This window comes from Gossypium hirsutum, chromosome A10 (assembly GCF_007990345.1).
Source record: "Gossypium hirsutum isolate 1008001.06 chromosome A10, Gossypium_hirsutum_v2.1, whole genome shotgun sequence".
NCBI lineage: Eukaryota > Viridiplantae > Streptophyta > Magnoliopsida > Malvales > Malvaceae > Gossypium > Gossypium hirsutum.
Genome location: NC_053433.1, coordinates 117,570,737 through 117,590,883, shown reverse-complemented (window position 1 = coordinate 117,590,883; position 20,147 = coordinate 117,570,737). Strand labels below are relative to the sequence as shown.

At 30.0% G+C, this 20,147-nt stretch overlaps 2 pseudogenes; both read right to left on the bottom strand.

The window, feature by feature from the left end:
- Positions 1-6,686: 6,686 nt before the first annotated feature.
- LOC121207896 (non-classical arabinogalactan protein 30-like) lies at positions 6,687-7,450 on the bottom strand (annotated as a pseudogene).
- A 631-nt stretch (positions 7,451-8,081) lies between these two features.
- On the bottom strand, positions 8,082-12,577 carry LOC121207895 (inactive receptor-like serine/threonine-protein kinase At2g40270; annotated as a pseudogene).
- Between the last annotated feature and the right edge of the window lie 7,570 nt (positions 12,578-20,147).

Below are 20,147 nucleotides of genomic sequence, written 5' to 3'. Positions count from 1 at the left end.
GGGTTTAATTTCTTCCTTAATTTCACACTTGCTACTTAGAGGGTTACAGCTACAAAAAGGGTCAACTTTGGCCTATGCACCATGCCCTCTTGACCATGCCATGGATGACTTATTAATGCCCTTTAAATGTTAAAACCTATAAACTAACTTAGAACAAGTAAACAATGCATTGGTCTAAGACAGGTTGTAAAAGGAGACTATAATTAATCAAAGGCAATATTGTCAAATTGTTCATATATGAAATTCTTTTAGGGATGGTAAAATAATTCGAATTATCGGATTTCAATTTAATTTTTTAGATGTGTAATTTTTTGTTTGAAAATTAGGTTCGAGAGTAACGTTACGGATGCGTAAATTACTTTTTTTATATTTTAATTAGATATTTAGTGTATTTTCTATTATGTATTTTATTTGAAATTGGTCGAATGCGTAAATTTTAAACCAAATTGTATTTGGAGAGAGATCAAGGTCGGAAACATAAAAAAATCAATAAGAGCAAATGAAAATCACAACCTATCATACCTACTCCGTTATCATCCCTATTTCTCTTTTATCTCGATATATAATTAGATTGTGATTTGAGTTATGAAATAAATAATTATAAGAACAAAATTGATCATATTAAATTGTTATAACTTAAAAAAAGTAATGTCCAACAATTATTAGATGCAATGGTAACACACGTACTTCCAATTAGAGAAATTCATGTTAGAACCCCGAAGATAATATCGTCGGAAGAACAGTCACAAACCAATCTTGAAAGGATAACTTTCTCATAGAAAAAGTAATGCAATCGTATATTGATTTCATGATAGATACAACCTATATATATAGCTGTTGTTTATTCACATGATATGATTAAAAGATATATAAACTTTTTGACAAAAAAAAAGAGCTGTGTGTTTAGGTGAACATTAACGATAAAACTTTTCTACACGATCATGAAAACTTTATAATATTCCAATTCCACCCTCGTGTGTTGTCTCTTTTAATTAATTTCTCCCATGCATATTAAGACAAATACTTTTTTCTTGCATGATCATAGCATATTAACTACAAAAGTGGAAACAAAAACAACAAGGTTTCAACTCCTTAACTGCTCCAAGTTAAAGCAAAGTTGGTCTTAGATTGCACGGGCATCTTGGGGGAGAAATCACAGCCTTCCAACATATGTTTTCTCCTGAGGAAACCATTGATATTATTACAATTATTGGTTGGTCTTGGTGGGGAGATGAATGTTGCCATCAAATCCTAAAGAAAATGCCAACATATACCAATAAGTTGTTGTTTGAGGTGTGAAGATGATAATTTGAATTGCGGATTCGAATATTTTGCGAATATTAAATTTTTCTTAATTCAGATTTTAAAATTATTATATGTTGAGGATTCGAAGTGGATGTGGATAGATACCTCGAATATTCATCATCCAAATCAGCAATGCATATATTTGAATAATGGATGTAGATTTGGATAGCTTTTTTTTTTACAATTTGATTTACGTATTTTAAATTTGCTCCAAATCAAATTTAAAATTGAATTTAACATCTAAATTGATGGCTGGGCTGAAGGAATAACATGATTAATATAATACTGATACTTTGAAGACTAATTCAAAATCAAAGCGGAAGTATTTTGAGTAATGTTTTGTCTAATATGCTTCATATAAATAAGTTTTCTATTTAATAGTATGATCAATTGCAGTAAAGTTACTCGAATTATGGCTCAAATATCAGTTTCATATCAACTATTAACCATGTCATTCTGCCAATCCATCCATTAGTTCGAGCATTAACTGTCAATTCAAATCTAACATAAAACATATTTAAAACATATGGATCAAATTGTAAATATACGTGTACCTCCTAAATTTTAGACATTGTTTTTTTTAAATACGTAAGATCCAAGTTATTTATACACATTTGTTTACAATTTGATCTACATATTTTAAATATGCTCCACATCATATTCGAGGTAACATTTAATGTTTGAATTGACAGATATGGTGATGGAAGGACTTGATTAATATAATACTAATACTTTGGGGACTCAATTAAAGTATTTGAAGTTTAGAGACCAAAGTAGACTCTAAGCAATAGTTTTAAGGACATTTGGTAAAATTAACCCATTACTAGTAGTATTATGTTTGGCCACTTGGGGGAACAAACGCAATCTGTTACGCATTGACTGGTGGAAATTATTTACCCTAAGCTTTGGGGAATTAAATTTTAAATTGACCATCCCTATCAGCTCGCCCATTTTTGGCGTAAAAAAGTGTTATTCTATTGTTTGGTCCTTGAATCTTTTTTTATTTTAATTTGGTATTCGAGTTTGGCTATAATGTTTAATTTGATACCCAAATCAAATAACATCATGCAATGTAATGAATGTTTCACACGTGTGTTCTAGTAAAAAACATAGGTACTTAATTAGAAGAAAAAAATGCTTAGGTATAAAATTGAACATCAAAATCAAGCTCAAGTGCTTAATTGGGACAAAGAACAAACTCTTGTACCAAAATAAAAATTGAAGTTAAACTTAAAGTTGGGACAAAAAGAAACTCAGGCATCAATTGAACATTGAAGGCCAACTCACAGACCTAATAGTATATTAACTCTAAAAAAAATCTAAACAAAATAATGATTGTGTTTTTAAGTCATAATAATTCCAACAAAATCGACTATTATAAACACTGAGTTAAATAATTAGCTCAATTTAAACCTGCAAACTAATAATTCATAATAAATTTGATAATGAATCCACGCATTTACATAAGATGAGACTCTAATCTAAAACCTCAAAGCTCGTGCGACTTCAACTTTGTTAATGAGCCAAATTTTATTGACAATATTTTAGCTCTTTTACTAATAAAAAAAAGTAAAATAGTTCTTTTGTTAGAAATTTTATCTATTTCTACTATTAAAAAGTTATCTATATACGTTAATATGAGGTATACATGACACGTCATGCGCGTCACTATATGATTATTCATTAATCATAATTATAAATTTTAACAATAGGAAGAGATTAAAAAATAATATGTAATGCGTGACGCTTTTACATAACTATAAACATGATTTTGAACAATCACAGGAGAGGGCAAAGCTAGCTGGTTTGGTTTTAGCTTAGCTTGTGAAAATTAATATAGACAGGTCTGGCTTTTTTTTTTTCTGACAGATTCTGCTTCAATTTCCCAACTTGTGAAGTCAACCATGGTTTATGAATTATGATATGATACCTTTGTTTTTTCTTATATATTTTATAATAAAATATTATAATTATTTACGTGATTTTTTTAACGTGCATGAGTATACGTGAACCTATTAATGCGGATCTACCATCGGCATCCATGGAGGATGTAATAGGAAAAGAAAAAAAAGGATATCTGTCTTTTAGTTTAATAATTTTATAATTTCGAGTTGAGAATATAAACAAGTTTTTTTATGTGTTTTTCTATCATGTGTAAGGTATGTTTTCTATTATTGGAATATTTTGCGAAAGTTGTAGATTTAATTTATATTTTTTGAATTAGTCAATTTTAGTTTTTTTACTTTTCAGAATTTGAACTTTTAATCTTGATCAAAATAGTAGCAGTTAAATCTAGGGGTAAAGGGAGGAGGGGGCAAGCAAGAGCCCTAGCCCCCATAAAATGGAAAATTAATGCTTTAGACCACCAAAATTTTAAAAATTTTAAGTTAATATATGATAAAATTATAGTTTGGCCACCCAAAATATTAGAATTTCAATTTAGTCCTTTTGAAAACCATAAAGATATAAGCAAATACAAGGATAAAATTGCATTTTAACTCCTACAAATATATAACTTAATCTTTCCCCCCCTAAAAAATTTCTGCCTTCCCCTTGGTTAAATTCGTTCAATTAAATTCAATTACTAGTTCTCTATTATATGTACGATTGTAGATTTTGTACATATTCTCTCCTATTGAATCATTCTAAGTCTATATATTTTTCGAATTTTGAAATTTCAATCTGGAAGCAAATAATAATCATTAATCAATTAACTGGATTTTTAGTGAGTAATATGTGAAAATAAGAAGCTGGCATGGCATTACACATATGAAAATATGTTTAGCAATCAAATTTTGGAAAATGACATAATTTAACTTAATGAATTTAACAATTATTGTGTGAAGAGGATTGAAATTTCAAATTTTAAAAAGTGCAAGAACTAAAATTGATCAAATAAAAATATAAAGATTAAATTCACAATTTTTACAAATATAGAAACTAATAACAAGATTTAACCTATTTTATATTTATATTTACACATACTTTAATATTTTAAAAACTCGCATTATGTAGCATTTTTTATTTATTTTTTATTTGCATCATATCATGTTTTAGGTGCTTTAGTTAATAATTTTACTAATATAAATTTTGATATATTCATATATTTGGGGTTTTTTTAAGAATCTAACCTTATAAGTTTAAAAAATTATGAAATGATCAAATTTTAAAATTAATTATAGGAATTAATGACCTGATTTATACAGTAGAGTTGAGTGCCGCCACTTTCCCAGGCGGCACCACTTTAAAATCCCCCCCCAAAAAAAGTTTCTTGGCGCCGCGTAACAAATTGGCAGTACCAGACTGAAGCGTACAACGGTAAAACATTCAGGGACTTGATGAAGTAATTATCCTTTTTAGATTGACTTGAAAAAAGAGAGTCGCATGAGAGTATAACAACACTTAATTAAACTTTTGGTCTATTTGCATGTTAGGTCTGTCTTTTCTTGAAATTAAATTTGAATAGCTCTTAAAAGATATAAGATAACAAAAATAAACCTTTCTCATTTTTTTTTATTTTTTTAAAACAATAAACTTAAAAACTATATAAAATTCTTATTTAAATTACCCAATATATCTCTCAAAAATTTCCTCAGTTTACATAAATTCAAATATGTTAGGGAATGAACCAAAAGTGTTTAAATTTATATAAACTTGAGGAAATTTTTTGAGGGACATATTGGGTAATTTAAATACAGATTTATATATTTTTAAAGTTTTTTTTTCTAAATGAGAAGAGTTTTTTTTTTATTCTTATATCTTTTAAGTGCTATTTAAATTTAATTTCAAAAGAGACAGACCTAACATACAAATAAACCAAAATTTAATTAGGTGTCGTCATACTCTCATGCAGTGCACTTTTTTCAGCCAATCTAAAAAGGTAATTACTTTATCATCTCCCTGAACGTTTTTCCCCTACACGCTTCAGTCAATTGCAACCAAAATTTAAAAAAGGTATTTACTTTTTAATTGATATATTCAGTATGTAATTTCTTAAGAAAAAATGTAGGTGTCTCTATCTCTTGTAATGGGATAGTTTATGCCATTTATGTATGTCAAATTTTAAATTAATTTTATATATAAATATATGAACATGTTTATAAAATGCTTTGACTAATGAAAAGGACTTCCTACTGATCGTAATTATTGGCAAAAAACAATAAATAAATAAATGTCTTAGTAGCATAAATAAATAAATAAATAATACAATTTGTATGAAACTTATGCTGAATAATAATGATTATTATAAACATTTATATATAGAATAATAATAGTTTATAATTAAATTATATTCATATTTTAACATCAAAGGCATCATATTTATGACAATAATTCCAAACTAATATTATATAATAAAAATCAGCATCACCTAAAGAAATGTTAAACTTCATAGGAGGTCCCTATATTATAAAGATTAGATCAAATTAGCCCTTCAATGTATTAATTTAGTCTCTATACTATTAAAAAGAATCAATGGTATTTTTTATAACAATGCCTTGAATTTTATTGGTTTTTTAATTGTTCAATTCCAAACAAAAGTTGATTTTATATATAGAACCATTTTAAAAATATTAACTCTATTGAACAGTAAATGATACTTTTTTAAACAATAAATGTTAACTCTATTTCATTTAGTCTTTTTTAATTTTTTTAATAGTACGGATACTAAATTGATCTATTTAATAGTAAAAGGACTAATTTGATTAGGAAACTATAAATAAAGGGAGTAACTTGTCTCCTATTAGACTTGTCAATTTTGATTCAAACTTAAAAATATGATGCAATCAATTTGAACCCAAATTTGATCCAACTAGATTGAACAATAAAAATCAATAATTTAAACTCATCCATTTGAATCATAAATGATTTGAAATTGGAATGACTAATTTTGAAATGATTTGAACAAGTAACCATAAATAACCTCGACCTACCAAAAAGGTCTTAACTTATTGGTTAAGGTGAAGACCCTAAGTTCTTGAGTATTTAGATTCGAGTTTCACCATGCATAATTGCAATGGATGGGTCTCATCCCATCATGTACGCACATGTCATATGTGTATTTGGTTTGGTTCTTTTCCCGTTGTGCTTTTTATTGGTTTAATTCTACATTACAATTGACTAGACATATATTTGTATTTGTATTATACTTATTAATGTATTGTATTTATAATAGTGAAACTTTCAAAAAAAAACACTAAGATATCTTAAACACTAATATTATGGCATCTTAATTGATATAAAAAATACAATAATTTTACTTATAAGTGTTGAGTGCAATGGTAATGTACATAGCATTTTTAAGGGTGAACTCGAGTTTAAACAATAGAGATGAAACTATTGAGAAAAACAACCACAAACCTTGAAAAAAATTAACATCTATGAACCGAAACATACATTGATTTCATTTAAAAAATTTGTTACCACTGAAACAAGAAAGCTGCACTGCAGAAGAGTTACAATTTAATAATTTATTCAAAAAATAGAACGTACCAACATAAAGTGAACACACAACGTACCAAAAACAATAATCAAAATGAAAAACTTGATTTCATTTGGGGTCTTCAACTTAAATTAAATAGTGGAATTAATAGTGATTAGGTGCATCGCAATGAGCCGGACGGAAAGCCAACGGACCAGCAGCATAGATCACGACGTCGTAATCCTTCCTATAAACCTCTTCTTTTCGTACCGTAATGGCGAGCCATATAATCCATAGTTAATGTTCGATAGGACATTACATCCCTCGAGCGGCGACTCGACAAGCTTAACAACACAAGATTGAAGAGGGTGCTCCAATAATAAGTGACTCATTTCAACCCTTGGAGCTCGGCAAAGAAGTAACCGTTTCCGTCCGTTTCAGAGGCCTTGTAGTAACTTACTTGTCCCCTTTGGTTCTTGCAAATGACACTAACTTTAGCCGACGCGATCGGTTTGGCTTTCGATAAGGACCATGACCCGTAGTTGTCACAGCTTTGGCAATACACCATTCCTTCGATGACTACTTGGGTTTTTTTCGGTTGTGGGTTGGCTTCGTAGGCAAATGCGGAGGGAAAAGCTAACGGGAGAAGTAAGATGAGAAATGATAAGTGAATGGCAGCCATGGATATAAGTTTTGGAGCTTGAAAGGGGAAATTTTTGAGATAATAAGGATTGTGAGTTGAAATAATAGTTGATGTAATTATATATATATATATAGTTTGAGTTGCGTTTGAATGTAATGATATACGTGCAAGCTAATAAGTATTAAACATGGTCAACGTTTTTATTGTATATTCATTTACGTGAAGGCCACTTTTGTATTAACAATGAACGTGGAATAAAAAAAATTGGATATGATGGATGGTTGTAAGAATCGGATCGGATTGATCAATTGAATTGGTTGAATTAAAAATTAGTTGACAAAAAAGGATTGAATTAGTGTAAAATTGATTGAACCAGTAAAAGATTAGAACTCGATCAATTTAATTAACTTATAATCGATTATCAAGATCAACTAAATTGGATTGGGTTTAAGTTATCAATTTAATTAACTTATTAGAACTCGATTGTCGATTAATTCAATTGTGATAATTTATAATCGATAATCAATAGGTATAAATTATTTTAATAGCTACAAAACAAATCTACTATTATAAGTAACTTTGGTCAGACCAGTTCGTGAGTTTAAACCAACCAAGAAGTTTAACCATAATTTTTTCTACAATAATCTATTCATTTACAATCCGAGAAAGAATGCAACATTAAGTGTAATGATAAAACACATTACACTTTCAATGAAAAATTCAAATTCAAATCGTGAGATAACATTGTTATGATAACCAACCATAAACTCCGAAAATATTAATCTTTATGTTTCGTAAAACGAACATAAAAGATACATAATAAAAACGAAGATTTCCCAAATTTTCCACCCTATCTCAAAGTATATACATCAGAGTTTCCATTAACCCTATAAATAAATACAAACCATAGCTCGCCTACATATATATATCATCAAAATTCATTAGACATAATCTCAAGCTCAGCCCACCAAAGAGGAGAAAGTTTAGGGACTGCACCATCAGGTGAAATTCCAATAATCTCCCTCAACCTTGCACTAACTTCAATCATGTTTGGTCTCCGTTTGGGCTCGGGGTCGACACAAGCATTTACGACCTCCCAATGGATTCAACTTGCTTCGTGTCGAAGGATTTCAGAATAGGATCTACCATCTTTACAAGGGTTGGTCTTTTGACAAATAGTGTGATGACCGGTCATCAATTGAGTCATTGTCAACCGTGTACGGTATTCTACCGGTGATTGTTTCGAATAGTAATACCCCAAACGCATAAACTTTGCTTTGTAGAGTTGCAGGTACCTCGGCGGTGAAAGATGGGTCCGAGATTTTGGCTGCGTAATCTTCGGTTAAGTTGATGGCCGAGGACGAGAGGTTTCTGTGGGGTATGGGCGGGTTGAGGTGGTGCATGTGGTCAAGGCAGTAAGCTATCCCCATTATGATTCTAAGCCTCATGGACCAGTCTAAGTGCTCGGACTCTTTAACTGCAATGTCAATTGAGAGAAGATGCATTTCATTAACATTCAAATTCGATTTAACTCGATTTAATCATAAAAGATTAACGATCTTAACTTGTTTGACTCGAACTCAATTTGACTCGAATCTAAAGTGATCCAAACTAAAAATGACCAAACACCAAATCCAAAATGACCCAACGTGAATTGACTAGAACTTCAAATGATGCAAACTTGTAATGAACTGGCCTGAAAACTTGAGCCTCAAATCCTTATGACCTGGACTCTAAACTCGACCCAACATGATATGTCATAAATACTCAATAACCCGAACTCATATAACTTGAACCTGAATTGAATGACTCGATTTAGAAGTGACCCAAACCCAAAATGGTCTGAACAAATAAGCTGAAATGACCCGAACTTGTGACTTGAACCCCAAATGGTCTGACTTGAAAAACTCGAATCAAAAACACCCAAACCTGAAATAACTCAAATCCAAAATTGACCCTAATCGGAATGGCACAAATTTTAGGCATGACAAATTTAACTCATAAGATTTACACTTTTTGTAACTTTGGCACTAATTTCTTTTCTTTTTTTCACTTGGGCACTCAAAATTTTAAATTTTAGTAATTTTTTTTTTCAGGAAAGCTGGCAGAACTGTAAAATTTTTAACGATACTAATGTGAGATATCACATGACAATTCACATGTACTTCATAATTATTTTTTTAAAAGATAAAATTTCCGACGTAAACTACCACGCAGGCAGCCATGTTATCGTCATTAAAATTTTTGTGCGAAAAACAGCATTTTGATTAAAATTTAAAAGTTGAAAGTCAAAATGATGAAAAAATAGGTAAAAATGACATAAAAAGATAGACATCAGGGGCTAAATTTGTAATTATGTCAAATTTTAAAACTCAAAGTAACTCACTTTAGATATGATCCGAAACCAATCCAACTTACCCAGTTGACAAGTTTACTCGAAAACATATGCATGGATTAACATATAGGAAGCTATCGGGACGAAAATGGAAAAAGGATAGCTAATGTACTTACTGTGTAAATGCTCAAAGAGAGTACCATTAGGAGCGTACTCGAAAACCATCATCCTAGTAAACGGCTCGGTTTCCTCGCAGTATCCGAGAAGGTTGACAAAGTTTTTGTGGTTCACTTTCGATAATGTCTCGATCTAAAACCATTAAACCAAAGAACATAGTTAAAAACCGAACCACAAAGAACACACCAAGTGAGTGTATCTTACCTTGTTCCGGAATTGTGTTTCTAAGTTCTTTGACCAATCTTTCGCGGATTTCACCGGGAAAGAGACCACTGCTATTTCAACCCCATTAGACAATGTCCCTTTGTAAACGGTACCGATCGTTGATGAATCAATTACATTGCTGAAATCCTCACAGGCTGCTTCCAGCTCCGATCTTTTCAGCTTTGGTACACCTAAATCAATTAGAATGTTTTGAAGTTCAGTTGAGGACGTTTAGTTTCGCAATAGAAAACAAGAAGAATAATTACCGGTCACAAATGCTTTTTGAAGTTGTCCGCTTAACCCCGTTCTCCATGGCTTCACGGTGGATACTTTATACGTATTAAAGATATAGGTAATGGCTATTAATATTAGAAGACATATAGTACCCCTATGGCTCCGGCTAGTATTGCAGGTTGACTATGTGAACTCGAACGAGGACGTGAAGTAGAAGCAGTAGAAGCATTGGATTGTACTTTGTGTTTTGATGGAGAAGGGGACAGAATAGAAGCATTGGGTCGTACTTTGTTTTTCGATGAAGGGGACGGAGTAGAAACATTAGGTCGTGCTTCGTGTCCTGGTTGAGGTGATGGAATAGGGGACTGTGGATTTTCCGGAGCATGCCTAGCAACTGCAGGACCGAATAAATGGGGTAGTTTTTGCGGCTTTGAAGGAGTTGTAGACCTTTTCTCCTCCAGTAGTCTCCTTTGAGCTGCATCTTCAGGTTGGCTTAGGTTCCTAGCGTAACACGAAAAATGAACAATATGATGCAACTAGACAATAACAACAAAGCAACTTCCCATGACAATTGCATCCAAAACGAGCACGGCCTTGCGAGACAAGATGATGCAACACAGGGTACATAAGTTAACGTGACACAAACATAACATGAACAATATGATGCAACTAAACAATAACAACACACAACAACAAAGAAACTTCCCATGACAAATTATACTAGAAAGAAACTTTTCACAACAATTGCATCCAACACGACACGAGTGCATGAGTCAAATTTTTGCTTGCAAGACAAGATGATGCAACACAGAGAACACGAGTTGAACACGACACGAACAATGAACAACATGATGCAACTAAGCTTGATTCTCAAATAAGCAGGCATACCATGTATTGAATCTTTGCTTGCAAGACGATTTAGCCGCCTCAGAAGGTTGATTCAGAAGCTCATTATTGTCCAGTAACCTGCAAAATTATGCAGAAAATGAGTTCTTAAAACAGAGTCTTGCTTAGAAAAATCGAATTATTCGACACTATACACTTACAGTATTGTTCGTGACAAACTGGTACCAAGTTGAGGGGGAATTAATCCACTGAAGTTATTACATCTCAAGTCCAACACCTCCAATTCCTTCAATTGACCAATTTCTTCAGGGATTTTCCCAGTAAAAGAGTTGTTCCTTAAATTTCTAGGGAAAAAAATGGCATCAAAAGAGATGAATTTGAAGAAAGTAAGGACCTAGGTTTTGATTATAGGCACGGTAAAAGTATCATGGAGGTCCTTATACTAGGAGCTAGATTACATTTCGCCCCCTCAACACAAAAAATAGACAAATTAGTCCCTATACATTAGATTAAACATAAATTGGTCCTTCAATTAAAACTTTTACCATTTCTATTATTAAAAACTGGCCCCTAGTAAACCACATGCCACTATTTGGTTATTCTATCAGCCATGCCAGTTTTTAACACTAGAAATGAATGAATTTTTAAACTGAAAGAACTAGTTTGCTCTTTAATCTAATGTGTAGAGGGACTAATTTGCCTATTTCTTTTAGTGGAGGGACCTTCATGGTATTTTTACCTTATAGGCACTTACATAGACTTAATATGAGCTAGATTTCCAAGCTCAGGTCCCAATGTTCCTTCAAGACAAAAATCTTTCAAGTTCCTGCATTTTTTTTAATCCCATAAATAAAAATTTTTCCTTCCTTTTCTTGGTAACCAAACAGAAAAGGGAAAAAAAAACTTACACGACAATAACTTTGCCATTAGAGCATTAGATACCAAACCAGGAACAATGGTCAAATTTTCCATCTACTTTCTTCCAACCAGATAAAGCACCAAATGGATCATTCACCACTTTCTCTCTTAATCCCAACAAAGCCAACCCTGCATTCATTCAAGAAACATATTTTCGCAAGAAACAAACAAAACCCAAAGCTTAAAAAGGCAAAAAAGAAGAAGAAGAAGAACAGTTACCTTCTTCATTCAAGGACCAGCAACCAGAACTTTGACATAAGAAAAACAGCAGCAGCGCTACAACAACAACTGAAAACTCTTGTCTTAATCTTACAAACTTCCTGTTCTTGTTCACAACCATCTTCTTCTTCACTTGTTGTTTGGACCAAGCTTAATTCAAACACTGAATCAAAGGTTGTAAATTGCTCAAAGACTGAAGTGTTTAAGTAAAAGGCTTTTTATTTATGTTTTCTTTTACTTACTTAACAATGGCAAAAAGGCAAAACCAATATGAAGCAATGGAGCCATTGACGGTAAAGCTGTGACCAGGGATTTAAATTACGGTCGCGGTCGCGTTTTCGGTCGCGTTGCGTTTGTCGCGGTCGCGGACATAACGGACGCTATTGCGGTTATTGCGGATATCGTGGTCGTGAATTTTTTTAAAATTTGCACAACTTATTATAAAACATAACAATTATAATTATAATTATAAAAAATCATTTTTTATGATTTTTAGAGTTTTAAATATTTGGACTTTGATTGCTTTTTGCTGTTTATTTGGACTTCATTTTTCTTTTTTTTAATAACATTATATTGGGCTTTTATTAATAGAACAAAATTACAAAAATTCTAAAAAAGGGCCACAGCAGATGGGCCCAAAGTAAAAAAATCTAAATATTTTTAAAGTAAAAAAATCTAGATATAATCCTAAAAAAAGGCACCGATTCCTTGCCCTGCCCTCTCTTCTTCCCATAATCCCGTCATTTCATTTTCAATTTGACCATTTCCTTTTTCAAAACTTTTCCTTCCGAACCGTTCCATTTTCTTATTGTTTTGAAGCTTTCTTCTTTCCGTTCTTCCTCTCCTGGTTCTTTCTAGTCTGGTTCACATAGCTAATCGTATCTTCTTTGTTCTTCAGCGTACTCAGGCCCTCAGGGAGCTCCATTTCCAGGCATACCTCCTCTTTTTTGTTTTTTGTTCTTTTTCCCGTTATCTTCTTTGTTCTTTGTTCTTTTTCATTTTTTGATTGAACTGTGTTTCAGTGTTTCTGTTGATTTTTGTTAAGAGGAGATGATTTTTTTTTAATTTGCTGTTAACGGGAAATAACGGGAATAGCGGCCCATTATTGCCGCAATTGGCCGTTACCCGTTAAATTGCGGCCGTGATCCACCGCTATCGGTGTGACTCCGCTTCTCACCGCTATTTTCAGCAATTGCAGTTTCGGACGACGCCGCTACCGCTATATAACGGCCTCTATTTCGGTAACGGACCGTTATTTAAATCCCTGGCTGTGACTTATCATAATGAAAGGAATTGAAAGGAAAAGCTGGCAATAATCAATGGGCAGTTGGGTTGAGTGGGGCTGCCATGCCCATGGGCATGTATTTGATTTTGAATTAATGGTTTTTTTATTGCTTTTATTAAAAGATAATTAATTAATTAGATTATTATTGGTAAAATTCCATTGGAGACCCTTGTATTAAGAGCAAAATTACAATTACCTTTTCTACTAAAAATGGATAAATTAATTCCAGTAAATTAGATCAAAGAGCAAATTAGTCATTTCTATAAAAATTTTCATTCATTTGTACGGTTAAACACTTTAATAGTAGAAATGGATGGAACTTTTAATAAGAATGTCAGTTTGCTCTTTGACTTAATGTATAGAGATTAATTTGTCTATTTTTTTAATAGAGGGGGCAAAATGCAAGGCTTAGTATAGAGGCCTTTGCAGTACTTTTACTTATTATAATTTGATGGACAAAGTACACCTAAAGGTCATTCAACTATTAGTAAGTTAATATTTTGGTCACTCAATTTTAGCAGGTTACAAATTGTTTACTGAACTATTTGAAAAGTTATAATGGTCATTGTGCCGTTAAGTTCTTAACTAACTTTAGATGTTGGACTGATAAATTTAAATTTTGGTTGCTCAACTATTAGCAAGTTTACAATTTGGTCGCTGAATTTTAAAAAGTTATAAATTGGTCACTCAACTATTAGTAAGTTTACAAGTTTACACTCTGATCACTCAATCTTTGCACTATTACTCCCTAACTTGATAAAATAAAAAAAAGGACAATTTTGAATCTAGTTTAAGTCTTGTTTATGGTTTTTTTTCAAACATTTTGTTTATAAAAGCATTATTTTAATAAATAAATTTCATGTCAGAAAATAGAGAAAAATGAGAATTCATTTATTTATAATTTTGTATGTATTTTTATAAAATATTATGCATTTATATATATAAAGAACTTTTAATTGGTTTTTATTTTTTAAGGTTTTTTAATTTTAAATTTCAATTTTTTAAGAAGTAAAACTAAATTGACAAAATATGTAAAGTCAAAGACTAAATTTGTTGAACTTTTAAAATAAGGACTAAATTGATAGGATCTATAAACATTACGGGCTAAATTATTATACCAATAAAAAAATACCACTATTAACGATTTAGCAAAGAGACCAAATATTAAATTTCAATAACATTAGTGCTACAATAAATTTTTTTAAAATTATACGTTTTTGTATTAAGAATTAGATTGCATTTTTCTTTTTGTATTTAAAAAGTGGGTAAATTAATCATTATATATTAGATCAAAGAGTAATTTGACCCTTTTGCTAAAATTTCTTCCACCGTTAAAAACTGTTACCTATACATCAGTATAAGTGGCAACCACATGACACTATTCTATTATTCTATCGGTCATGCCAGTTTTTAATAGTAGAAATGGATGAAAATTTTAATATAAAAGACTAGTTTGCTCTTTGATCTAATGTAAAGGCACTAATTTGCCGCTTTTTTTAGTAAAGAGGTGAATGCAATCTAACAACAAGTACAAGGACCTCCATGGCATTTTTACCAAATATTTCATTACATGCTGTCATTTTTTGTTACTTGTAGAATTGGAGCCTTGCATTATCTCCAACGCCGAAGCATAATTATGGATTTATGATTGAATCATATAATTAAGTGTATTAATGTAAATTTATTAAAATAATAATTATTTTTCTTAATCAAACAAATCAAAAAAATTTAATGAGAAATTTCCTCAAAAGTTGCTACCATAATTTCCAATAATTTGTTACATGTTCCAAGGTCCTCAATTATAGCAAAAATTTATGATAAAGTGTGCATATACATATATAATTTGTTAAATAGTTCGATTTTTTCAAGATTTAGGGAAATAGGTTAATTTTGAAGAGACTATGTTAAAAAAAGTCTAACTTGACATGCTTTAAATTTTATAGCAAAAACTAAACGATATATTGTATTATGAGTAATATAAATTTTAAACTCAATAAAAATATTTATACAAAACCCTACGTTATAGTTAAGTTTTCACTTTGATACTTGCACTTCTTTTTATCAATTTTGCCCTTTATACTTTATTTTTGTTATCAGATTAGTCTCTAGACTTTAATTCTGTAATCTCATTACCCAACCCAAAGTTTCTTTTAAAAAAATTATATTAACCAATGACATACTACCACGTATCAAGAAAAAAATAAAAAATAATATATACTTTCGTACCTTCTTTTATATCATATATATTTATGTATGGTATCAAATAGTTAAAGTCAAGAAGTAATGATATAGAATAGATTGAAGTGATAATACAATGTCATTGACTTTTCATAATATTCCATGACACTACATTTTTTTAAACGTATTTCTACATACTATCATTTTATTACAATAAAAGAATGATAAGGACTTGCATTATTATAAATTTTAGAATTTTATTGTAGGTTTTTATTTTAATATCTAAGGTAATGTATAAAATGTCAAATTCCATATAAAATCCCTATACTATGCATTTTTGTTAGATATAGTCTCTTTATCTTTTGAAAAAGTATATTTTTAGTCCCCGGGTTAACATTTTTCATCAATTCTGTCGAAGAATTTGATAAATTTAGCCCTCAACGCTTATATCTTTTGTCAAATTGATCCTTATTCTTTTTTTAGCTAAATTTAGCTCTCAATCTTTTAAAAAAAGTCAAATAGTTTTTTTTTAACGAAAATGTTGAGTAAAACATTATTTTCAATGATGTTGGCCTGGCAACCCGCATGACATGTTACATGTACTTCATGTTAAGATTGCATTATTTGTCTTACATACCATGTCAATAAATAATTTAAATTTTATAAAAGTATTCAAAAAATAATAAAATTCAAAATAAAATAGAAAGTTCATAAAAATTTCAAAAAATAGCATGAATTACACGTGAATTGTCATGATTATTACCATGTTTAAAAATTTAACATTTTAGCTAGCATTTTCGTTTAAAAATAATAACAATTCAACTCTTTTTGGAAGGTCAAGGGTCAAATTTCGCTTAAAAAAAGAATAAGAGCCAATTTAACAAAAAATATAAATCGGAATTATCTTTCATTCCAAGGCATAAATTGTATCCATGCGCTTCATATTCTCCTAGAATTCGCTCCTAAAAATATAGCCATCCCTACCCCCTCACATCAATCCCACAAGCCTTTTATCCATTCTTATTTGATCACGGCGGAGGACAAGGCAAAATAGAAAAACTCATATTGGGTTTAGGAATAACCAAAGTCAAACTAATGACTTCTACCACATCAATGTGACACTCTACCGCTGAGTTATATCCTTTCCCTACTCTCGTAAAAAAATAGAACTAACTAATCTTAAGTCAAAAGATCGAGAAACCCAACAACGCCACTATTCTTGAACAACTTAGAGCTAGACTTTCCTTTCACACTATTACAAATACGAAAATAATGGAAAAAGTTAGATTCAATTGTCAACTGCTCATATCAGAAATAAGATTTAATTAAATTTATTATTATACTAAAATATTATATATCTTATTTATTTAAATATCAATTAAAAAGATACGAAAACTTCTTAATTTCATTTGTGAAATTAAATTACTTTAATGGTGTATCACATAATTATCAAAAATAAATAAAAAAAGATGGAGTGGAAAAGAGGGAATCATTGAAAGAGTCAATGAAATAAGTTTGGCGGTGCGTGGCTAGATTCTTTACTATATCACATGTCTGCTTTATAAGTCTTTATTCAAGTCAACCAATAAAATGACACTCTGGGTCTTTGATTGATAGTCACATTATGTATATATGTATGTATATGTGTATATATGGAATTTTCATATTCTATTTATTTTAAGGTTTAATTGTGCTCTAGACTCTGTACTCTTCGATAATTTAAAATTTAGTCTCTTTATTTTATTTGGTTTGAAAATTAAAATCCAATTGGTAATATTGTTAATAGAATTCCGTTAAATTAGAACATATTCAAAGATATGATATAACAATTAAAGTCCAATTCATAACATATATTCAAATTTAGTAAATGTTAGTTAACAATGTTATCAAATAGTTTTAATTTTTTAAATTAGACAAGTAAAAGGACTAAATTTCTAGAATTTAAAGTAAAGGCACTGAATTTCAAGAGTCTGGGGAATGCAGGGACTGAAAGAAAAATTAGACCTTATTTCAAGCATAATGTTAGATATATATACTATATATTAAGTCGTTGATTGAGTTAGTATCACGAATTAACTTAATTAGATAATTACTAAAATATCATTACTTTATAACATAATATTATTTTAAGGTTTTTATACAAATTATTAATTTAATAGTTGTTATATGATTTTTATTAATTTATACAAATTTTAAATTACTCATAACCTTTCAATCTTTAAAATGGAAGTTATTATAAAAACGTGTTTACACCCATATTTTTTTAAAATATTACAATAATAATACTGATCGAATTAAGACTCAATCAATATCGGAGATGGTTGGACCATTCGCTTTTCAATTATAAGGTGGTGGAGCTAAACATCTAAAACGCTCATGTGGGTTTTCATGGATGGTGTCGTTTGATAATTAAATTTGCATTAAAGAATACAATGGAAAAAAAAAACTACAACAAACATAAATGGCCAATAAATAGAAATATGATTATCACATATTCATGATGTAAGTGAGAAACAAAATTATATAACAAATATATCTGTAAAATGTGTAAAACTAAAGAAGCACGGGTTTAAATCTTTATATATATATATATATATATCTATTTTTCTATATAAAAATATAAAACGACAAAAACAGCTTATAATATATTTTCATCTTCCCCTAATTAAGTTGGTACTCGTTTAACTAATGATACTACTCGATCATGAATTTCATAATAAATATAGATATAATAAAATTCATTTTTGATTGAAATAATAAAATTAAAAAAAATAATTTTTATTTTTTAATTAAATTGATGCACCCATGACATCAAATAAAATATTTTATTCTTTTAAATTATTTTGACATTTTATTGCACACATCAAATCAAATTTATGGTGCACATTGTTTTACCTATTCTTTAGTGGTTGATGACTTTGGTTTATGGCGAGAGTTAACACTTTTTGATATTTCTTCCATGCTTATCCGAATTGCATCCAAAATTAACCATTCATTCACTATTATAAATTGGAAAAATATCTAGACTTACTTCGATTGATATTGATATTATTGTTAGTATAGAAAGACATGAGTTTGAGTGTACTAAACTGTAGCTATAAGTAGTTCTAGATATTGTATCAAATAGAGCAGATATGATAAGAACCGTTAAAAAAATTTTGATTGAATTACATAAAAATCAAATAAAATTTCGTTTCAAATTTAAATATCTAATTTGATTTTTATAATTTATAAAATAAATGTTTATGTTTATATTGTCATGTATTTGTATTCTCTCTTCTTTAATTTTTTTTTTAGAATTTTTATGAATTTTTTTAGAATTTTTAATTTTGTAATAGTTGAACTAGAAATCGGTGGTCTGGTTGATTCAACTATCAATTTAAGTTAATTTGAATTTTAAAAATTTGAAAATTTGAGGTTTGAGTTTTTTCGAGTTGAATCATTGTAGGCTTGAATCATTTTAAGTTGTGATCTATTCAGGTTTGGATCTTTACATACATTTAATGTTCATATCATTTTAAATTCAAGTTCAAGTTGTTGAATTTTCACCCTTTTAATAGTTATATATGAAGGTAAAATGGTAATTTCATGTAGTGGTGATGGGATGAGATATGTAAACAATTACTATAATCACTTTATAATTACTACCCCTCAAAAAATCCATTCTGCCGGTCCTGCATCCATTTCTCAAAAAAAAATTTGCATCATTTGATGTGGATCAGTTCGGAATCCATTAGGTGATTTGAGTTTTATTGTCCCTAATAGTAGCTCATGTGGTAAACCATTAGTATTTCATAAAAATTCAAAAAATATATAAAAAATTAAAAAAAATCATAAGAACTATCCGCATCGGGGATGAAGTATAAATGGGCTGTTACACGGACATCATACAAGTTCTAATAAAATTTTAACATTTCAGTCAATTTTTTCATAAAAAAATAATTTAGCTAAAATTTGAAAGTTGAGAGCCAAAATAATCCCTCAAAACAATAATTTACTATCAAAGTGATGAAAAATAATTAAATGTTTATTGAGGAGAAGTTGCTCTTGGATCCTCAACAGAAAGTATTATTCTCATGGCGAGTTTTGTCTCTCATACTCTAAGAAGAACCCAACAGGGTTCACAAAGTTCAAGATACTCTAAGAAGAACCCAACAGGGTTCACAAAGTTCAAGAAGTTCCTCGATTGGTGGGGATACAACCTGCAAACTCACGAAAAAGGTGTCAATATCTATAATTAATATTATACTCAATACTGACATCTCTCCCGTGAGTTTGCAAGTTGTATCTCTACCAACCAAGACATTCCCTAAACTGTGTGAACCTCTCTGAGTTCTCCTCAAAGTACAAGAGATAAAACTCCATCACAAAAACAATACCTTTC